Source organism: Pleurodeles waltl, chromosome 2_1 (genome assembly GCF_031143425.1).
Source record: "Pleurodeles waltl isolate 20211129_DDA chromosome 2_1, aPleWal1.hap1.20221129, whole genome shotgun sequence".
Classification (NCBI taxonomy): domain Eukaryota; kingdom Metazoa; phylum Chordata; class Amphibia; order Caudata; family Salamandridae; genus Pleurodeles; species Pleurodeles waltl.
The window spans coordinates 221058548-221079581 of NC_090438.1; positions in this window are offsets into that span (position 1 = coordinate 221058548).

Here is a 21034-nt window from a genome sequence, read left to right on the forward strand (position 1 = left end):
GGCACATGGTTCAGGGGACAGAGGCACAGGACAACAGCGAAGGGAGCATACCACCATTCCCAGGAGACCATGGGCCCGGCACTTGCCAAGTTGCAGGAGACCCAGCGGCTGCAAGAGGGACAGAACCTGGGGACCAGGGATGACCTAAAAAACATCTACACCATCCTGGTCACCATAGCAGGGGTGCTGGCTGACATGGGCAAGACCATGAGTGAGGCAGTGGCACAACAAAGGGCCCCTGACACTAGCCTTCCACTTCTTCTGGCGCTAGTGGACAGGAGGCCCCGCCACAGAAACAACAAGCCACCAGCACCCTACCCCCTGTAGAAGGAGAACCACCCCGCAAATGGTCCCCGTGATCCAGGCAGACGACAGAGAACATTGCCAAGAACCCCCCCAGAAAAATAGGACTCTCCTGATTGTCACCCTTCTGTCCCATTCTGTTCCCCTGTCCACCTTGAACTGCCATTACTCCCCTTCCTATGCCCCATTGGACAATGCACCTGTGATACCAAGAGACTGGACTCTACCATGGACCGTCCTCCACCATCACCCCAGCCCCTTGCCCATACCCCCATACAATTTAGCACAAAAAAATAAACACCATTGCAATATAAACCATACTGGAGTTCAGTGTAATGATGGGAAAGATGTATTCTTGCAACATTCTCAAAGCATTGCAACGTCCATGTTCATTGAATCATAGCAATGTATGACAGTTGGTCTGCAGCAGTACACATAGCAGAAGCCAGAATGGGGTACACAGATCTGCAAAAAGGAAACCCAAAGGGAACAGTCAGTGGCCATACACAGAGAGTAAGAGGATGCCATGTACAATGTCCTAAAGTATACTGAAATGTGAAGAGGAGTTACAGTCTCTTACCTGTGTGTCACTGGAAGTACTGCTGGATAATGCTTCTTCTGTTGTCCATATCTTATTCATATGCCTCCTTTTCCTCACTGTCCACAGGCTCCACTGCTGCCACAAGACCATCACCAGGCTCTTCCTCCATCAGGAAAGACACCTGCCGTCTCAATGGCAGGTTGTGCAACATACAGCATGCCATGATGATCTGGCACACCTTCTTCGGTGAGTAGTACAGGGATCCACCAGTCAGATGGAGGCACCGGAACCTGGCCTTCAGGAAGCCGAAGATCCACTCATTATCCTCCGTGTTGGCCCATGTGCCTCATTGTAACGTTCCTCTGCCCTTGTCCTGGGATTCCTCACTGGGGTAAGTAGCCATAACAGGTTGGGGTAACCTGAGTCACCTGTTAGCAAGACACTCATCCTTAGGGACAACCCCATACCCAGACACCTACATATACTGTGTGGGAATCTTGGCCTCACCTATCAGCCACACCCGGTGGCTCTGGAGTTGTGCCATCACATAATGGATGCGGCTATTTCTCAAGACATAGGCATGACACACAGAGCCAGGATACTTGGCATTCACATGGGAGATGTACTGGTCTGCCAAACACAGCATTTGCACATTCATCGAATGATAGCTTTTTCTATTCTTGTAGACCTGTTCATTTCTGCGGGGGGGACAAATGTCACATGTGTACCGTCAATGGCACCAATGATGTTCGGGATATGTCCCAGGGCATAGAAGTCAGCTTTCACTGGGGCCAAATCCTCCACCTGGGGGAAGATGATGTAGCTGAGCATGTGTTTCAGCAGGGCAGACAACACTGTAGTCAACATGTTAGAAAACATTAGCTGAGACATTCCTGATGCCATGGCCACTGTAGTTTGAAAGGAGCCACTTGCCAGGAAATGGAGGACTGACAGGACTGCATTCCGGTGGGGTGGCGGATAGCTGACATCAGGTCTGGCTCCAAATAGGCACACAGTTCTTGGATTGTGGCACAATCAAGTCTGTATGTGATTATAATGTGTCTGTCCTCCATTGTCGACAGGTACAGGTTGTAGCCTATGTAAGAGAATGGTGAACAGAAGGTAATTTCCCACAGAAATAGCACAACTGTGTTTGCATTAAAGTCACAGAAGCAGTGTGTGTGAACTTGAATCAGTATATGTGCCAATATGTGCTGTGACGCAGTTAGGTGCCGTGCCATGTGCCCCCCTGAAATGACGTCTGCCTTACCTGTGAGGAGGGACAAGGGGAAATGAGGTAACTGCGCTGGCGTTGTGAAGCATCGTGGTAGGCGGTCAAAGACCACCGCGCAACTCTGCATTGGTTATCATTTGCCACTATGGGTTCCAGGAGCCAATGGCGATGTACGCTGGCGGTGACGGTACGCACTGCTGCGGACATCACTGCCATTTTCTAGCTATTCACTCACTTGCTACCTGACCATTAACAGGAGAAGACCTACACTGCAAGTGCTGTTGTGACCTGAGTCTGGAAGCAACAATGGCTAGAGTGTCTGGGGAAAAGGCCCCTGTCTTCACTGCGGAGAAGTTGGAGAAACTGGTGGATGGGGTCCTCCCCTACTACACATTACTCTACAGTCCTCCAGACAAAGAGGTGAGTACACGGTGAGCATGATGCGTGGGCCATGAATGTAGGGTGTGCTGTGTATGTAACATGTAGAGGGGGGCTGAGGCATCCTGGCCTGAATATTGCGTGATAGGTGGTCAGTGTATGTGTGTCAGGGCATGGGTGGGAAGTGGTTGGCAATGAGTATGACGGTTCGGACGGGTGAGTAAATACATTTTCTGCTGTCTTTTCCTTCTAGGTCAGCGCCCACTAGAAGAAGAGTATTTGGTGTGCCATCGCCAAGGAGGTGCGGACCCTGGGGGCTATCCCAGGCGGAGCACCTACTGCCACAAGAGATCGGAGGACCTGTGCCGCTGGACCAAGAAAACGGCAGAGGCCCATCTGGGACTGGCCTCCCAAAGTGGAAGGGGTGCCCGTCGCACCATGACACCCCTGATGTTCCGCATCCTGGCGGTGGCCTATCCAGAGTTGGATGGGCACTTGAGGGCATCACAGCAGCCACAAGTGGGTGAGTACCGTTTCAGAAAACTGACTTTGCGCGCTTTAGGAACTAGCTGGGTGGGGGATGTGGGCTGTGGGTGTCGCTAGGCCAGGGCGATCATGCCAGGGTAGGTCCCTTGTCTGCAGGCTCTGAATCACCCCTACCCCAATGGTACAAGTGGCCAACTACTACTGGGCAGCGTCCTGTGGGTGTCAGGTGTGCAGGTGCTGGCATTAGGCATTGTACCCCATTCGCTGGTGACTACTTTAGTGAGTGGTTGAGCATGGTCTAGTGCATAGGGCAGCTCAGTATGTGTTGTGTACGCCAACACTGACCATGTGTATCCTCTGTCTATTCCCCCCTTCTTGTTTTGTCACCCTGTACTTGACTGCATTAGCATCATCTGGGGAGGAGCAGAGGCACCGGTGACGGAGGGAGATGCATCCCACATGGCCCATGAGGGTGAATCTTCTGAGGGTGAAATCACCAGTGGGACGGAGGGCAAGGGGAGCTCCACGACGGGGACAGGAGGGAATACCAGTGACAGCAAATCCTCCTCCGATAGAAGCTCCCTGGCGGTGGTGGACACCTCTGTGCCCACCCTAAAAACAGGCACAGCCGCCACCCCCACTACCAGCCCTGCCCTCCGAGCAGCCCCTCAGCGTGTTTCCCGTGCCCGCTCACCCAGGAGGATGGGCATCTCCTTCGCCCCAGGCACCTCAGGCCCAGCCCCAGTCAGCCCTGCTTGCCCTCAGTGAGGAGGCTATTGACCTCCTGAGATCTTTCACTGTTGGGCAGTCAACCATTCTGAATGCCATCCAGGGTATTGAGAGGCATTTGCAACAAATGTGAGAAAGTAGCCTCTTTCTAGCCTTGTTACCCCCACTTTTGGCCTGTTTGTGAGTGTATGTCAGGGTGTTTTCACTGTCTCACTGGGATCCTGCTAGCCAGGACCCAGTGCTCATAGTGAAAACCCCATGTTTTCAGTATGTTTGTTATGTGTCACTGGGACCCTGCTAGTCAGGACCCCAGTGCTCATAAGTTTGTGGCCTATATGTATGTGTTCCCTGTGTGGTGCCTAACTGTCTCACTGAGGCTCTGCTAATCAGAACCTCAGTGGTTATGCTCTCTCTGTACAAATTGTCACTGACAGGCTAGTGACCAATTTTACCAATTTACATTGGCTTACTGGAACACCCTTATAATTCCCTAGTATATGGTACTGAGGTACCCAGGGTATTGGGGTTCCAGGAGATCCCTATGGGCTGCAGCATTTCTTTTGCCACCCATAGGGAGCTCTGACAATTCTTACACAGGCCTGCCACTGCAGCCTGAGTGAAATAACGTCCACGTTATTTCACAGCCATTTTACACTGCACTTAAGTAACTTATAAGTCACCTATATGTCTAACCTTTACCTGGTAAAGGTTAGGTGCAAAGTTACTTAGTGTGAGGGCACCCTGGCACTAGCCAAGGTGCCCCCACATTGTTCAGGGCCAATTCCCCGGACTTTGTGAGTGCGGGGACACCATTACACGCGTGCACTACATATAGGTCACTACCTATATGTAGCTTCACAATGGTAACTCCGAATATGGTCATGTAACATGTCTATGATCATGGAATTGCCCCCTCTATACCATCCTGGCATAGTTGGCACAATCCCGTGATCCCAGTGGTCTGTAGCACAGACACTGGTACTGCCAAACTGCCCTTCCTGGGGTTTCACTGCAGCTGCTGCTGCTACCAACCCCTCAGACAGGAATCTGCCCTCCTGGGGTCCAGCCAGGCCTGGCCCAGGATGGCAGAACAAAGAACTTCCTCTGAGAGAGGGTGTTACACCCTCTCCCTTTGGAAAATGGTGAAGGCAGGGGAGGAGTAGCCTCCCCCAGCCTCTGGAAATGCTTTCTTGGGCACAGATGTGCCAAATTCTGCATAAGCCAGTCTACACCGGTTCAGGGGACCCCTTAGCCCTGCTCTGGTGCGAAACTGGACAAAGGAAAGGGGAGTGACCATTCCCCTGACCTGCACCTCCCCTGGGAGGTGTCCAGAGCTCCTCCAGTGTGCTCCAGACCTCTGCCATCTTGGAAACAGAGGTGCTGCTGGCACACTGGACTGCTCTGAGTGGCCAGTGCCACCAGGTGATGTCAGAGACTCCTTCGGATAGGCTCCTTCAGGTGTTGCTAGCCTATCCTCTCTCCTAGGTAGCCAAACCCTCTTTTCTGGCTATTTAGGGTCTCTGTCTCTGGGGAAAATTTAGATAACGAATGCAAGAGCTCATCCTAGTTCCTCTGCATCTCTCTCTTCACCTTCTGCCAAGGAATCGACTGCTGACCGCGCTGGAAGCCTGCAACACTGCAACAAAGTAGCAAAGACGACTACTGCAACTCTGTAACGCTGATCCTGCCGCCTTCTTGACTGTTTTCCTGGTGGTGCATGCTGTGGGGGTAGTCTGCCTCCTCTCTGCACTAGAAGCTCCGAAGAAATCTCCTGTGGGTCGACGGAATCTTCCCCCTGCAACCGCAGGCACCAAAAAGCTGCATTACCGGTCTCTTGGGTCTCCTCTCAGCATGACGAGCGAGGTCCCTCGAATCCAGCAACTCTGTCCAAGTGGCCCCCACAGTCCAGTGACTCTTCAGTCCAAGTTTGGTGGAGGTAAGTCCTTGCCTCACCTCGCTAGACTGCATTGCTGGGAACTGCGACTTTTGCAGCTACTCCGGCCTCCGTGCACTTCCGGCGGAAATCCTTTGTGCACAGTCCAGCCTGGGTCCACGGCACTCTAACCTGCATTGCACGACCTCCTAAGTTGTTCTCCGGCGACGTGGGACTTCTTTGTGCAACTTCGGGTGAGCACCGTTTCACGCATCCTCGTAGTGCCAGTTTCTGGCACTTCTCCGGGTGCTACCTGCTGCTAATAGGGCTCCCTGTCTTGCTCGACGTCCCCTCTACCTCCTGGTCCAATTTGCGACCTCCTGGTCCCTCCTGGGCCACAGCAGCATCCAAAAACGCTAACCGCATAATTTGCAGCTAGCAAGGCTTGTTGGCATTCTTTTGGCGGGAAAACACTTCTGCACGACTCTACAAGGCGGGAGGGATCCGTCCTCCAAAGGGGAAGTCTCTAGCCCTTTGCGTTCCTGCAGAAACCGCAGCTTATTCTGTCCAGTAGAAGCTTCTTTGCACCCACAGCTGGCATTTCCTGGGCATCTGCCCATCTCCGACTTGCTTGTGACTTTTGGACATGGTCCCCTTGTTCCACATGTACCCCAGATTGGAAATCCAGCGTTGTTGCATTGTTGGTTTGTGTCTTTCCTGCATTATTCCTCTAACACGACTTCTTTATCCTTAGGGGAACTTTAGTGCACTTTGCACTCACTTTTCAGGGTCTTGGGGAGGGTTATTTTTCTAACTCTCACTATTTTCTAATAGTCCCAGCGACCCTCTACAAGGTCACATAGGTTTGGGGTCCATTCGTGGTTCGCATTCCACTTTTGGAGTATATGGTTTGTGTTGCCCCTATCCCTATGTTTCCCCATTGCATCCTATTGTAACTATACATTGTTTGCACTGTTTTCTAAGACTATACTGCATATTTTTGCTATTGTGTATATTTCCTATCCTCTCACTGAGGGTACACTCTAAGATACTTTGGCATATTGTCATAAAAATAAAGTACCTTTATTTTTAGTATAACTGTGTATTGTGTTTTCTTATGATATTGTGCATATGACACTAGGTGGTACTGTAGTAGCTTCACACGTCTCCTAGTTCAGCCTAAGCTGCTCTGCTAAGCTACCATTATCTATCAGCCTAAGCTGCTAGTACACCCTATACACAAATAAGGGATAACTGGGCCTGGTGCAAGGTGCAAGTACCCCTTGGTACTCACTACAAGCCAGTCCAGCCTCCTACATTGGTTGTGCAGCGGTGGGATAAGTGCTTTGAGACTACTTACCACTCTTGTCATTGTACTTTTCATAAGAGAAAAATATACAAAACAAGTTCAGTGTATATACACATAGCAAATAAAATTTTGCATTTCCTCTTTTCACTCTTTTCTAAGTGCTGAAAAGTACTTCTAACTTTCTAAAAAGTTCTAAAAAGTTTTAAAAGTTTTTTTCTCTGTCTTTCTAAAAGCTCTGACAAACTTTTTTCTCTTTTTCTATCACTTTAACTCTCTCTAAAAATGTCTGGCACAGGCCAAAATGTTGATCTGTCCAAACTTGCATATGATCACCTTAGCTGGAAAGGAGCAAGGAGTCTCTGCATAGAGAGAGTTTTGAGTGTAGGGAAGAATCCTTCCTTGGAATTGTTACTTAACATGCTTAGAGAACAAGATAAGGCAAGAAGTGCCCCATCTATTGAAAAAGTAGCTAATGGTTCCCAATCTGATCCAGGGACTCCCCCAGGAAAAGATTCAGGAAAGAAACTTCCTAGCCTGCCCATTACTAGACAGTCTAGCATAGTTGGTAATGATGGAGAGCCACACCATACAAATAGTGTTGTCTCACATCATAGCAAAAGCATTTATTCACACCACAGTGGTACCGATGTTTCTGTTAGCCAAGCTGTTAGGGTGTCCTCTGTAAGGGACAGGTCTCCTTCTGTCCATTCTCACCATACTTCTGTTTCAAGGCATGTCCCTCCCACCCACCCTGATGACAGATTGTTAGAAAGGGAGCTCAATAGATTGAGAGTGGAACAAACCAGACTGAAGCTCAAGAAGCAACAGCTGGATTTGGATAGACAGACTTTAGAAGTAGAGAAGGAGAGACAGAAACTGGGTTTAGAAACCCATGGTGGCAGCAGCAGTATTCCCCATAGTCATCCTGCAAAAGAGCATGATTCCAGGAATCTGCACAAGATAGTTCCCCCTTATAAGGAGGGGGATGACATTAACAAGTGGTTTGCTGCACTTGAGAGGGCCTGTGTTGTACAGGATGTCCCTCAAAGGCAGTGGGCTGCTATCCTATGGCTATCATTTAGTGGAAAAGGTAGGGATAGGCTCCTTACTGTGAAAGAAAGTGATGCCAATAATTTTACAGTTCTTAAGAATGCACTCCTAGATGGTTATGGCTTAACCACTGAACAGTACAGGATAAAGTTCAGAGAGACCAAAAAGGAGTCTTCACAAGACTGGGTTGATTTCATTGACCATTCAGTGAAGGCCTTGGAGGGGTGGTTACATGGCAGTAAAGTTACTGATTATGACAGCCTGTATAACTTGATCCTGAGAGAGCATATTCTTAATAATTGTGTGTCTGATTTGTTGCACCAGTACCTGGTAGACTCTGATCTGACCTCTCCCCAATAATTGGGAAAGAAGGCAGACAAATGGGTCAGAACAAGGGTGAACAGAAAAGTTCATACAGGGGGTGACAAAGATGGCAATAAGAAGAAAGATGGTGAAAAATCTCAAGATAAGCATGGGTATAAGGGTAAAACCAAAGATCCCACTTCAAATCTTAAACACTCTTCAGAGGGTGGGGATAAAACAAATTCTTCCTCTTCTTCTCAACCCACACACATTAAAAAGCCTTGGTGCTTTGTGTGTAAAAACAGAGGCCATAGGCCAGGGGATAAGTCCTGTCCAGGTAAACCCCCTGAGCCTACCACCACTAATACATCAAGCTCTAGTGCCCCTAGCAGTAGTGGTACTAGTGGTGGGACTGCTGGCAACAGTCAAGCAAAGGGTGTAGTTGGGTTCACTTATGGGTCCATCATAGAAACTGGGGTTGTCAGTCCCAAGACAGTTTCTGTCACACCTAGTGGCATTGGCCTTGCCACACTGGCTGCTTGTCCCCTTACAATGGATAAGTACGCGCAGACAGTTTCAATAAATGGTGTTGAGGCCTTGGCCTACAGGGACACAGGTGCCAGTATCACTTTGGTGACTGAAAACCTAGTGCACTCTGATCAACACATCATTGGACAACAGTATAAGATTATTGATGTCCATAACTCCACTAAGTTTCTTCCCTTAGCTATAATTCAGTTTAGTTGGGGTGGAGTTACTGGCCCTAAGCAGGTGGTGGTATCACCTAGCTTACCTGTAGACTGTCTCTTAGGTAATGACCTAGAGGCCTCAGGTTGGGCTGATGTAGAGATTTATGCCCATGCAGCCATGCTGGGCATCCCTGAGGAATTGTTCCCTCTCATTTCTACTGAAATGAAAAAGCAAAGGAGAGAAGGCCTGAAAACTCAGGATCCCTCTCCATCAACAGGTAAAAAGGGTATCACAGTATCCCCTAACCACCCTACCATTCAGGATATCATTCCTGTGGTGGGAGAAACCTCTCCTGGGGTGGCACCTGTTCCAAGGGAATCATCAGCTGGCAAAGCTGGACTCCCTGAGGTAGAAGTACCTCTCTGCGGGATAACTAACATTGGTGAGAAAAAGAGCACCATTTTAGTTAACATGGAGCATCCCTCCAACCCTCCCAGAGAAACTTTAGTGCAGAAACTCTGCACTGCCTCACAACACTTAGGACAGCATCCCTGCCCTAGTGTGGAGCTCATAGGACAGCATCCCTGCCCTGCTCCAACTCAAGAGAAATATCATCCCTGTACTCTCTTCCAGCCATATGGACAAAGTTTTTGCCCAGCTATTGCTTTACTGAGACAGCATCCCTGTCTGGCATTTCCATCATTACAAATAGGTTCAGTGGATAATTCCCACTGCTCTAAACTAAAACTTACTGATAGAAACTCTGAAAATATATCTTCACATTGTTGCTTAGCTAAAAAACTTCAAACATGGTGGTTTACATCCCCACAGGGAAGTAACCATATAGTGGATGATAAAGGGAGTAACCAGTCTATTGCAGAGCTACTCTCTACTTATCACCACTTAGACAATAAAGTCTCAACTGGCCAAGGTTAGCCTTATTGTCCTTCGTTTGGGGGGGGGTTGTGTGAGAAAGTAGCCTCTTTCTAGCCTTGTTACCCCCACTTTTGGCCTGTTTGTGAGTGTATGTCAGGGTGTTTTCACTGTCTCACTGGGATCCTGCTAGCCAGGACCCAGTGCTCATAGTGAAAACCCTATGTTTTCAGTATGTTTGTTATGTGTCACTGGGACCCTGCTAGTCAGGACCCCAGTGCTCATAAGTTTGTGGCCTATATGTATGTGTTCCCTGTGTGGTGCCTAACTGTCTCACTGAGGCTCTGCTAATCAGAACCTCAGTGGTTATGCTCTCTCTGTACAAATTGTCACTGACAGGCTAGTGACCAATTTTACCAATTTACATTGGCTTACTGGAACACCCTTATAATTCCCTAGTATATGGTACTGAGGTACCCAGGGTATTGGGGTTCCAGGAGATCCCTATGGGCTGCAGCATTTCTTTTGCCACCCATAGGGAGCTCTGACAATTCTTACACAGGCCTGCCACTGCAGCCTGAGTGAAATAACGTCCACGTTATTTCACAGCCATTTTACACTGCACTTAAGTAACTTATAAGTCACCTATATGTCTAACCTTTACCTGGTAAAGGTTAGGTGCAAAGTTACTTAGTGTGAGGGCACCCTGGCACTAGCCAAGGTGCCCCCACATTGTTCAGGGCCAATTCCCCGGACTTTGTGAGTGCGGGGACACCATTACACGCGTGCACTACATATAGGTCACTACCTATATGTAGCTTCACAATGGTAACTCCGAATATGGTCATGTAACATGTCTATGATCATGGAATTGCCCCCTCTATACCATCCTGGCATAGTTGGCACAATCCCATGATCCCAGTGGTCTGTAGCACAGACCCTGGTACTGCCAAACTGCCCTTCCTGGGGTTTCACTGCAGCTGCTGCTGCTACCAACCCCTCAGACAGACATCTGCCCTCCTGGGGTCCAGCCAGGCCTGGCCCAGGATGGAAGAACAAAGAACTTCCTCTGAGAGAGGGTGTTACACCCTCTCCCTTTGGAAAATGGTGTGAAGGCAGGGGAGGAGTAGCCTCCCCCAGCCTCTGGAAATGCTTTCTTGGGCACAGATGTGCCAAATTCTGCATAAGCCAGTCTACACCGGTTCAGGGGACCCCTTAGCCCTGCTCTGGCGCGAAACTGGACAAAGGAAAGGGGAGTGACCACTCCCCTGACCTGCACCTCCCCTGGGAGGTGTCCAGAGCTCCTCCAGTGTGCTCCAGACCTCTGCCATCTTGGAAACAGAGGTGCTGCTGGCACACTGGACTGCTCTGAGTGGCCAGTGCCACCAGGTGACGTCAGAGACTCCTTCTGATAGGCTGCTTCAGGTGTTGCTAGCCTATCCTCTCTCCTAGGTAGCCAAACCCTCTTTTCTGGCTATTTAGGGTCTCTGTCTCTGGGGAAACTTTAGATAACGAATGCAAGAGCTCATCCGAGTTCCTCTGCATCTCTCTCTTCACCTTCTGCCAAGGAATCGACTGCTGACCGCGCTGGAAGCCTGCAACACTGCAACAAAGTAGCAAAGACGACTACTGCAACTCTGTAATGCTGATCCTTCCGCCTTCTCGACTGTTTTCCTGGTGGTGCATGCTGTGGGGGTAGTCTGCCTCCTCTCTGCACTAGAAGCTCTGAAGAAATCTCCCGTGGGTCGACGGAATCTTCCCCCTGCAACCGCAGGCACCAAAAAGCTGCATTACCGGTCTCTTGGGTCTCCTCTCAGCACGACAAGCGAGGTCCCTCGAATCCAGCAACTCTGTCCAAGTGGCCCCCACAGTCCAGTGACTCTTCAGTCCAAGTTTGGTGGAGGTAAGTCCTTGCCTCACCTCGCTAGACTGCATTGCTGGGAACCACGACTTTTGCAGCTACTCCGGCCTCCGTGCACTTCTGGCGGAAATCCTTTGTGCACAGTCCAGCCTGGGTCTACGGCACTCTAACCTGCATTGCACGACCTCCTAAGTTGTTCTCCAGCGACGTGGGACTTCTTTGTGCCACTTCAGATGAGCACAGTTTCACGCATCCTTGTAGTGCCTGTTTCTGGAACTTTTCCGGGTGCTACCTGCTGCTAAGAGGGCTCCTTGTCTTGCTCGACGTCCCCTCTACCTCCTGGACCAATTTGCGACCTCCTGGTCCCTCCTGGGCCACAGCAGCATCCAAAAACGCTAACCGCACAATTTGCAGCTAGCAAGGCTTGTTGGCATTCTTTTGGCGGGAAAACACGTCTGCACGACTCTACAAGGCGGGCGGGATCCGTCCTCCAAAGGGGAAGTCTCTAGCCTTTTGCGTTCCTGCAGAAACCGCAGCTTCTTCTGTCCAGTAGAAGCTTCTTTGCACCCGCAGCTGGCATTTCCTGGGCATCTGCCCATCTCCGACTTGCTTGTGACTTTTGAACTTGGTCCCCTTGTTCCACAGGTACCCCAGATTGGAAATCCAGCGTTGTTGCATTGTTGGTTTGTGTCTTTCCTGCATTATTCCTCTAACACAACTTCTTTATCCTTAGGGGAACTTTAGTGCAGTTTGCACTCACTTTTCAGGGTCTTGGGGAGGGTTATTTTTCTAACTCTCACTATTTTCTAATAGTCCCAGCGACCCTCTACAAGGTCACATAGGTTTGGGGTCCATTCGTGGTTCGCATTCCACTTTTGGAGTATATGGTTTGTGTTGCCCCTATCCCTATGTTTCCCCATTGCATCCTATTGTAACTATACATTGTTTGCACTGTTTTCTAAGACTATACTGCATATTTTTGCTATTGTGTATATATATCTTGTGTATATTTCCTATCCTCTCACTGAGGGTACACTCTAAGATACTTTGGCATATTGTCATAAAAATAAAGTACCTTTATTTTTAGTATAACTGTGTATTGTGTTTTCTTATGATATTGTGCATATGACACTAGGTGGTACTGTAGTAGCTTCCCACGTCTCCTAGTTCAGCCTAAGCTGCTCTGCTAAGCTACCATTATCTATCAGCCTAAGCTGCTAGACACCCTATACACTAATAAGGGATAACTGGGCCTGGTGCAAGGTGCAAGTACCCCTTGGTACTCACTACAAGCCAGTCCAGCCTCCTACAACAAACAAATGCATACCTCCATTCATTCTGGCGTGGCGGCCCAACAGAGAGCATTTCAGGCTCTGGCCTCAGCACTGATGGCAGCCATTGTCCCTGTGTCCAGCCTCCTGCCTCCAACTTCCACTACCCAGAAACAATCCCCTCTACCTGAGCCTATCCCATGCACACCTTCAGACCAGCATGCAAACACATCAACACACAAAAGTGGCTCAGGAAAACAGAAGCACCACACATCTTCACACAGGCACTCACACAAGCACCATACACATGCACACATACCAACATACACTTCCTCCACTGTGTCCCCCTCCTCCTCTTCGTCCACCTCCCTCCCAGTAGCATCTCCACTCACACCTGCATGCACTGCATCATCAGCCACTGCCTCCATCATCAGCACGCCCATCACCACACACCCCTCACGAGCAATCACCACCCCACAACCATGCACACGTCCCCTGTGTCCTCTCCCAGTTTGTCTGTGAGCCCTCCTCCCAAAGTACACAAACGCAGGCTCACACCCACTCAACTTCCATCCACCTCACAACAGCCTCCAGCCCATGTACCTTCACCCAAACTCAGCAGACGTACACCTCCTACAACCACTACCTCTTCCTCCACTCCCACACCCCCTCCATATTCCCGTCCCAGTGTGTCAAAGAAACTTTTCCTGGCTAACATTGACCTCTTCCCTACACATCCCCTCGTCCTTCCCCTGGGGCCAGGATGTCTAGATCCCAGGCCAGCACCTCAGCCACCAAATCGGTGTCTGCTGTGGTCCCTGCAAGTCCGAGAGGATCGAAGGGGGCATCCATCAGGGCTGCCAGTGTGCGACCTACTAAAGCTAAGGACCACCCGATTCCACAACCTGCCAAGGTAAATAAGGGGCCAGCATGCAGCTCGGCAAAGACGCAACACTCACCCAGCAAGGCCTCATCCAAAAGCAAAGAGGACAGTGCCAAGATCCCACCAGCGACTACCAAGGTGGGGAAGGGCCACAGAAGCAAGGGAAAGTCACCTCAGGCCACAGAGCCTCCTGGTGAGGGACTGGTGACACCCATTTCTCCTGACAGGCCAGCAACCTGTACCACGGTAAGCACCACCGCAATGACCACCACCTGCACCGCCCCCTGCCCTGCCATCTGCACCGCCCCCTGCACCACCGCTGTCACAACTACAGTCACCAGCATCATCCCCAGTGGGCAGCTGTCGAGGCTGCTGGAGATTGCCTGGTGTCTCCCTCCACTACTACAGACACCTGCACCACGGGCAGCACCGGCAGCATCTCCGCCGCAGACACCGCTGCAGCCACAGCCACCGCCACCAGCACCTCTGTTTTCACCGCCACGTGCACAGCTAGTGCCACTACATGGGCCATCAGCAGCATCCCCAGTGGGCAGCCGTCTGAGGCTGCTGGGGACGTCCCGGACCCTGCACACACCACATGAGGCACCACAACCAGCACTGGCACTACCAGCAGTTTGCAGCGCAAGTCGCCGCAGGGTGGAGTGTGGCTCTGCCTCCATAGAGTATCATGAAAATCTCATGCCTCAGACACTCAGGTGAGGGAATGGGAACTGCCACACCCCAGGTGCACCATCACTGGGCACCATGCCCCCTCCAGAAAAAGTGGAGAGATGCATCAACTCACCCAGTCCTTGGCTGGATGAAGCACACTAGGCACACAGCCCGTTCCAGAACCAGTGGAGAATGGATCCACTCACCCAATCCTTGGCAGGATTAAACACACTGGGCACAAAGCCCCTTCCAGAACCAGTTCAGAAAGGCATCCACTCACCCAATCCTTGGCAGGATGAAGCACACTGGACACAAAGCCCCACTCCAGAACCAGTGGAGAGATGCATCCACTTGAGAGACTGTAGCCTTAAACTCCCCAGGACCAAGTAGTGGGCAAACCACCCACTAGAGAGACTGTTGCTTTTCAATCCGCAGGACCAAGCAGTGGGCAAACCACCCACTTGAGAGACTGTGGCTTTGCAATCCCCAGGACCAAGCAGTGGGCAAACCACCCACTAGAGAGACTGTGGCTTTGCACTCCCCAGGACCGAGCATTGGGCAAACCACCCACTAGAGAGACTGTGGCTTTGCACTCCCCAGAACATCGCTGTGGGCAAACCACCCAATTGAGAGACTGTGGCTTTGCAGCTCCCCAGGACATCGCTGTGGTCATGTTGCCCCCTCCAGGAGCAGTGATGTAGTACCATCTTCTGGCTGAGGTGCCCCTCTCCCCTTCCCCCTGAGGTGCCTGTGTGTTTTTGACATGATGCCCCTGCAGTGTTCTCTCCATTTTGAGGCAGGAGTCAAGTGTGGGCTTTGCCCATGGTTTTTGGGCCCACTGGTCCATGGACATTTACAAGGAACAGTGTACGGCCTTCTGTACATAATGTAAATATTTGTATATACTTATTTTTTTTATACTCGTTTTCTATATCTGCATGTTCCAAAATATCTCTGATTGAACTCAATTCAGTTTGTCCTTGCGTTCTTCCAGGGGGTTACAGGGTATATCTGTAATGTTGTTGGATGTGTTGTTGTGGATGGCATTGTGGGTGAGGGTGGGGGTGGGGGTGGGGGTGTTGCATGTCATGTGTGTGTCACTGTTTTTTGCCTCCCCCCTCCCCTGTGTGCTAGGTGCAGTACTCACTGTCGTCGTCGTCTTTGGTGTTCCTGGTAGATGAGTAGGTAAACCAGCATGGGCAGGACCTGCAGCTCAGGCTCCATGGCATCCTGGTTGTTCGTTGAGTGTCGAAAGGTGAGTGGTTCCCCTTCAGTGTACTGTTTCCACCGTGCTTTTGATGTCATTGGTACCGCCCCGGAAAAGCTGGCTGATTGGCCTGTCATAATACAGTGGGCGGTACATTGTCTTCCGCCTGTCTGTTGGCGATGACCGCCGCAGTGTTTGTTGCTACCGCCCTGGCGGTGGGAGTGTTAAAGTGGCTGTCTATGTTGGCGGTTTCAGCCGTGGTCGTGATCCCATTTTTTTTACCGCCGGCCAGTTGGCACTTTATATCACTTTTCAGTGGTATCTCTACATTTACTTATTGCATCTTTAATTGTTTTGACCTGCATTTTTCAGATAGATAATATATATTTTTCTAAACACTGTGTGGTGTATGTTTGTGGTGTTATATTGTGTTATTGTATGATTTATTGCACACATACTTTGCACATTGCCTTCTAAGTTAAGCCTGACTGCTCAGTGCCAATCTACCAGAGGGAGGGCACAGGATAATTTTGATTGTGTGGGACGCACCCTGACTAGAGTGAGGGCCCTTGCTTGGACAGGGGGTAACCTGACTGCCAACCAACGACCCCATTTCTAACATTGGTGTCATGGGATATGTTGCCATTCAATTTGTTTGACTCTAGGTGTAAGTGTCATTCATGGTTATACAAGTAATCAGTTGTGTAAGAGTTAGTTCTGGACTAAGGTAATAGGAATCATATCTGGACAGTTGTTAGTGATGTAAGTGTTTAGATGTTGTCATGTAGAGGTTTCTAATCAGCATGTATGATGGATTGCTATGAGCTCTTCATGCATATTGTTTGGTGTTTATTGTATTGTTGTTTGTACTATGCTCCCTGTGGTTGTCTGTCAATGTATCATGTGTTCTAAGAAGGCCCCTACTGCAGTACATAGAATTGTTGTGTATGTGTCAATGAGTTAGATAAGTGGGTCCAGATACTCTTAATTAATATTTCCCTACTATTTAGTATGTTTCGATTGACATGCTATGTCATTTTGTGAGGCACACTGTATGGGTATGCCATATGTAGTGTCTTCATCTGAGGTGTTTTCCATTGTGTAAGTTGTGTACAGAATGATAAGTTAGGCATGTGATTGGAAAGTGACATGCTGTGTCATATTTGAAGTGAGATGAGTTTACTTTAATGGAACGTGACTACTGGTGATGGACTGGGAAGGTGTGGAGTAGGGGGAGACATGATATTGCTTTGTCAGTAAACTGTGATGATCTGTTTGGGGATAGATTTTAGATGTAGCCAATACATCCTGTGCATGATATTTTGAGTTACTGCTGAATTGATGGGATAGTGATGTAATGGTCAGATGGTGAGCTTATGCTGTGGGTGAGACTGTGGTCATTTCGGAATGTTGGAAGTATCTTGTTGCGACATGATATAGGCTCTGAATTGTTTTTACCTGGGGCTTTATTTGACATAGATGTGTTGTTACTGTTGTGCATCTTCTCTCTCTCTCTTTCTGTGCATCAGCTATGGCAGACGAAGGAGACGGGGCACAGTCGAGTGGGAAAGCTGCTGGCCACGTGACCAAGAGTACTAAGACCACCAACACTGAGGGACACAGTGGCCCGGAGGGCAGGGGGAGTGCCACGAGGGATACAGGATCTGCGTCTTCATCATCAGAATCTTTCTCCAGTGGACACTCCCTGGTGGTGGCGGACCCATCTGGGACCACCCCAGCACCATCTCAGTCTGCCAGCGCCCCCTCACTACCACCACCCTCCCTGTAGCTCCCCACCCAGTTAGATGTGCCAGCTCACCCAAGAGGGTGGGTGTCTCCTTTGCCACAGGCAGCTCTGCCCCTGCCCCTGTCAACCCTGCTGCCTTCAATGAGAAGGCTATTGACCACATTAGGTCAATCTCTGTGGGTCAGTCGCCCATCGTGAGTGCCTTCCAGGGACTGGCAACTCACATACAGCAGAGCAATGAGTTCCTGGAGGGCATTCACAGTGCCCTGGCTGGCCTACAGACATCCTTTCAGACTCTGGCCTCCACACTGACTGCAGCCAGTCACCCTTTGTCTTCTGTCCCCCTCCACCTTTCTCTTCCCAATCCCAAACCCCTCTTCCCTGACCCAGCCAAAGCACACAGACAAACAAGCATGCATCCACCTCATCATCCAAGGGTAGCTCAGACAAACACAAGCACCACAAGACACAACACCGGCATGCACACAGGCAACATATACCTGCACGCTCATCAACAGTCACAGCCTGCCCTGACACCCCTCCACCAACAGCATCACGGACACAACACCTGATACACCTGCAGGCACCACACCAACATTCACAGATCCTGCTGCTACACCTATCTTACCCACAGACAGCACAGCAGCAGACCCTCAGACATCCACCCGTTACCACATCTATAGATACCATGACCACAGACATCCTTCATGCAGTCACCACCCTAACAGACATTCACTTACCCACCACAGCATCTCCCAGCACCTCCACCCCCTTCTCCCAAGACATACAACTGCCCACACTCGCCCACCCATGATCATACCTTGCACAAATATGTACCCAAGACATCCACACCAGCACCTCAGACAACCATCCCCTCTCCCTCCACACCCAAACCCTTTTGCTATGACCATCCCCATGTGTGTAAGGAAGCTTTATTTTCAGAGTTTGCCCTTTTTCCATCTCCTTTCCCACCCCGTGATACCCCTAAACTTTCAGTGTTGCTCCCCAAGTCTGCCTTTCTACCTCCAAAACCTCCCCTGCCCCACTGCGAGTTCCATGCCCCTCCCCTTCAAATCCAAACCCCCTCCCAAGTTTGATCCCAAAGGCCCCCTTCAAAACCCACACCCAACCCCCCCGAATAACCTCTGAGGTGCCTGCCTGCCCTATTGATGCCCCTTCCTGTGGAGGTTACATGGCAGTCAGGAGTCAAGTTTGGGGCACACATCTGTGCAGTGTGTGCATGCAGCATGTCTACATTGTGGACTGGCCTATGGCCTTTGTTATACATATATTGTTTACTTAAAATAATTACTTGAACTAACCAGTGGTTAGTTTCCTAGTTACATCTTTGTCATGCATTTATTTCCCTAGTATGGAGTTGTTCCTGGCTGACACTAGTTTTTTGTATGTATATGTGTGTGTGTTCTGTCTGGACTCTGTGTGTTGTTTGAGCAGTATGTCTGGTTGTGTCAGGTGTTTTTGTCTAAAAGTCATTGGGTAAGTGTTGTGTCTTGGACATTTCTATGTTGAAGGGATTAGTTGTGTTGGTATTGTGTGTTGTGGGTGTGGTGCTGTGTTTGTTGGTATGTTGTGTGGCTTTGTGTTCATTGAGTGTGTGATCATTATGTGCATGAAATGTTGGACACAGGGTTTTTTGTAGGTCTAACTGTAAGTAGTAGTGTTACATTGTGAAGTCTGTGGGATGTGTCCCTGGGTAGTCTCCCCTGTGTGTTCCTGCCAAGTGACTGTAGATGGTGAGGAAGTATTGTTTTTAGAATATGGTGTGGTGTTGTGTGGTAGTGTGTGAGTGTGGGCCTGTACAGTGTTTCGGTGCGAACCTGTGTGTGTTTGTGAGGTTTGTGTGTGCATAATGGCAGTGGCGTGTTTGTTGTGTATATGTGAAGGTGTGTGTGGCTGTCTGTGAGTGTGCGTGTTAGTGTGCAGTTACTTGTGTGTTGCCCTCGTACCCCCTTCCTGAATGTGTGTTGTGTGTGTGTACGAAAATAGTCAATATACAACAATAACTGGTAAGAGTGTGTATTTACGGTTGCTGTTGTAATCATTGTCACAGATTCCAAAGTTTTTGGGTGAGCAGGAGGAGCGGGAAGATGTGTAGTTGTGGTTCCATGGTGGCTCCGGACAATTATAACTTCCCAAAGGTGAGTTTCTCCTTCTATCCAGTTCTTTCTGCCAGGGTTTCGGTGGTGCTGTGACCGCGGCAGAAACCTTGGCAGCGGGCAACCTCGTAATCTGTACGGCAGAAACATGGTCTCCACCAGCCTGCAGGTGGTTACTGTTGTCCATGGCAGCTAGACCGTACTGGCGGTGCTGGTGGTGCTTTGGCTGTATTCTGTTGGGAATACCGCCATGGTCATGATATGACGGTCTTCTCCGCCAGTCGGCTGGGGGTGTAACCGCAACCTCCAACATGGCAGTCCTGGGACTGTCAAACTCATAATGAGGGCCTTTGTTCTGAGGAATGAACCTGTCTCTTTCTTCCTTTCCCTAGGGTTAATTCTGAATTGTGTAGCCATTTTGTGCTATCACAAAAGGTTCTAAAAGGTCAAACTGTACCTTCTCATGATCTCTATTTGGAATTTGGTACTAACGGGACTTTGTTACACTTGTTTCAAGTATTTCTCCTGTGCACTTCTGAGAACTTTCCAGAACACAGTAGATGCCTTCTCCTGCACATGGGTAGCGGAAGGTGATAAGTTTGGATAGGAAATATTATTACAAAAAACAGTTCATTCTGAATTTTCAGCCTTGAGAAAGCCGATGCCTATCAGGTTCTGTAACAGCATGAAACATGTGTTGGCTATGCCAACGTGATATGAATAAAATGCATGGCAATCTGCAAACACTATGGGACCAATAGAAAGGAAATTTAATACATACACATTTGCTTTTCAAGCAGATTCCTTCAATGCAGGAGGATATTATTAGAAAATAACTTTTGAGACTAAGACAAATACATTTTTGGAAGGCCTGATACTCAGCATAAATACACATTTACCTTAGAGGAGGAGTTGGCTCATCCCCATAGGAGTGTCTTCAGTGTCTTCAACGTAAAAGATACCAAATATCTGACATTGCAGTAGGAAGGGAGAGAGAAAGTTTGGTCTGTGAATTCTTCACACAACTCATAAATACTCAAATGTGTATATCCCTCAGGCCTTTCAATTTGGTGGATAAATGTAAGTCACACATTTGGAGTAAATTTACACTTAGATTTTGTGAATAGGCAACAAATAGTAAATATGTTCAAAGCGTACATTAAGTGTATAGCCTTCAGACATTTATATTTGGTGAGAAATAAAAGTTACACATTTGCAGTAAATTTACACTTGCCAAAAAATAACAAACTTACTCAAAAGTGTAAATTAAACAAAAATGTAAGCTATGTTTTTATATGGTTCCTACTAAAGTAATAGGACTGTGTATTAGAACGACAGACCTTCAGAATGTGAAAACTGAGTCCGTCCACACCATCAGAAGCTGTCATCCCAATCCTTGACTAGTTCACAATATCTCATCCAAACCAGAAACTTCACCGGGATGAAAGGAGATTTTTGCAAACTAAACATGACACTCTGATCCCCAAGGGAATTGTGGAAACATATG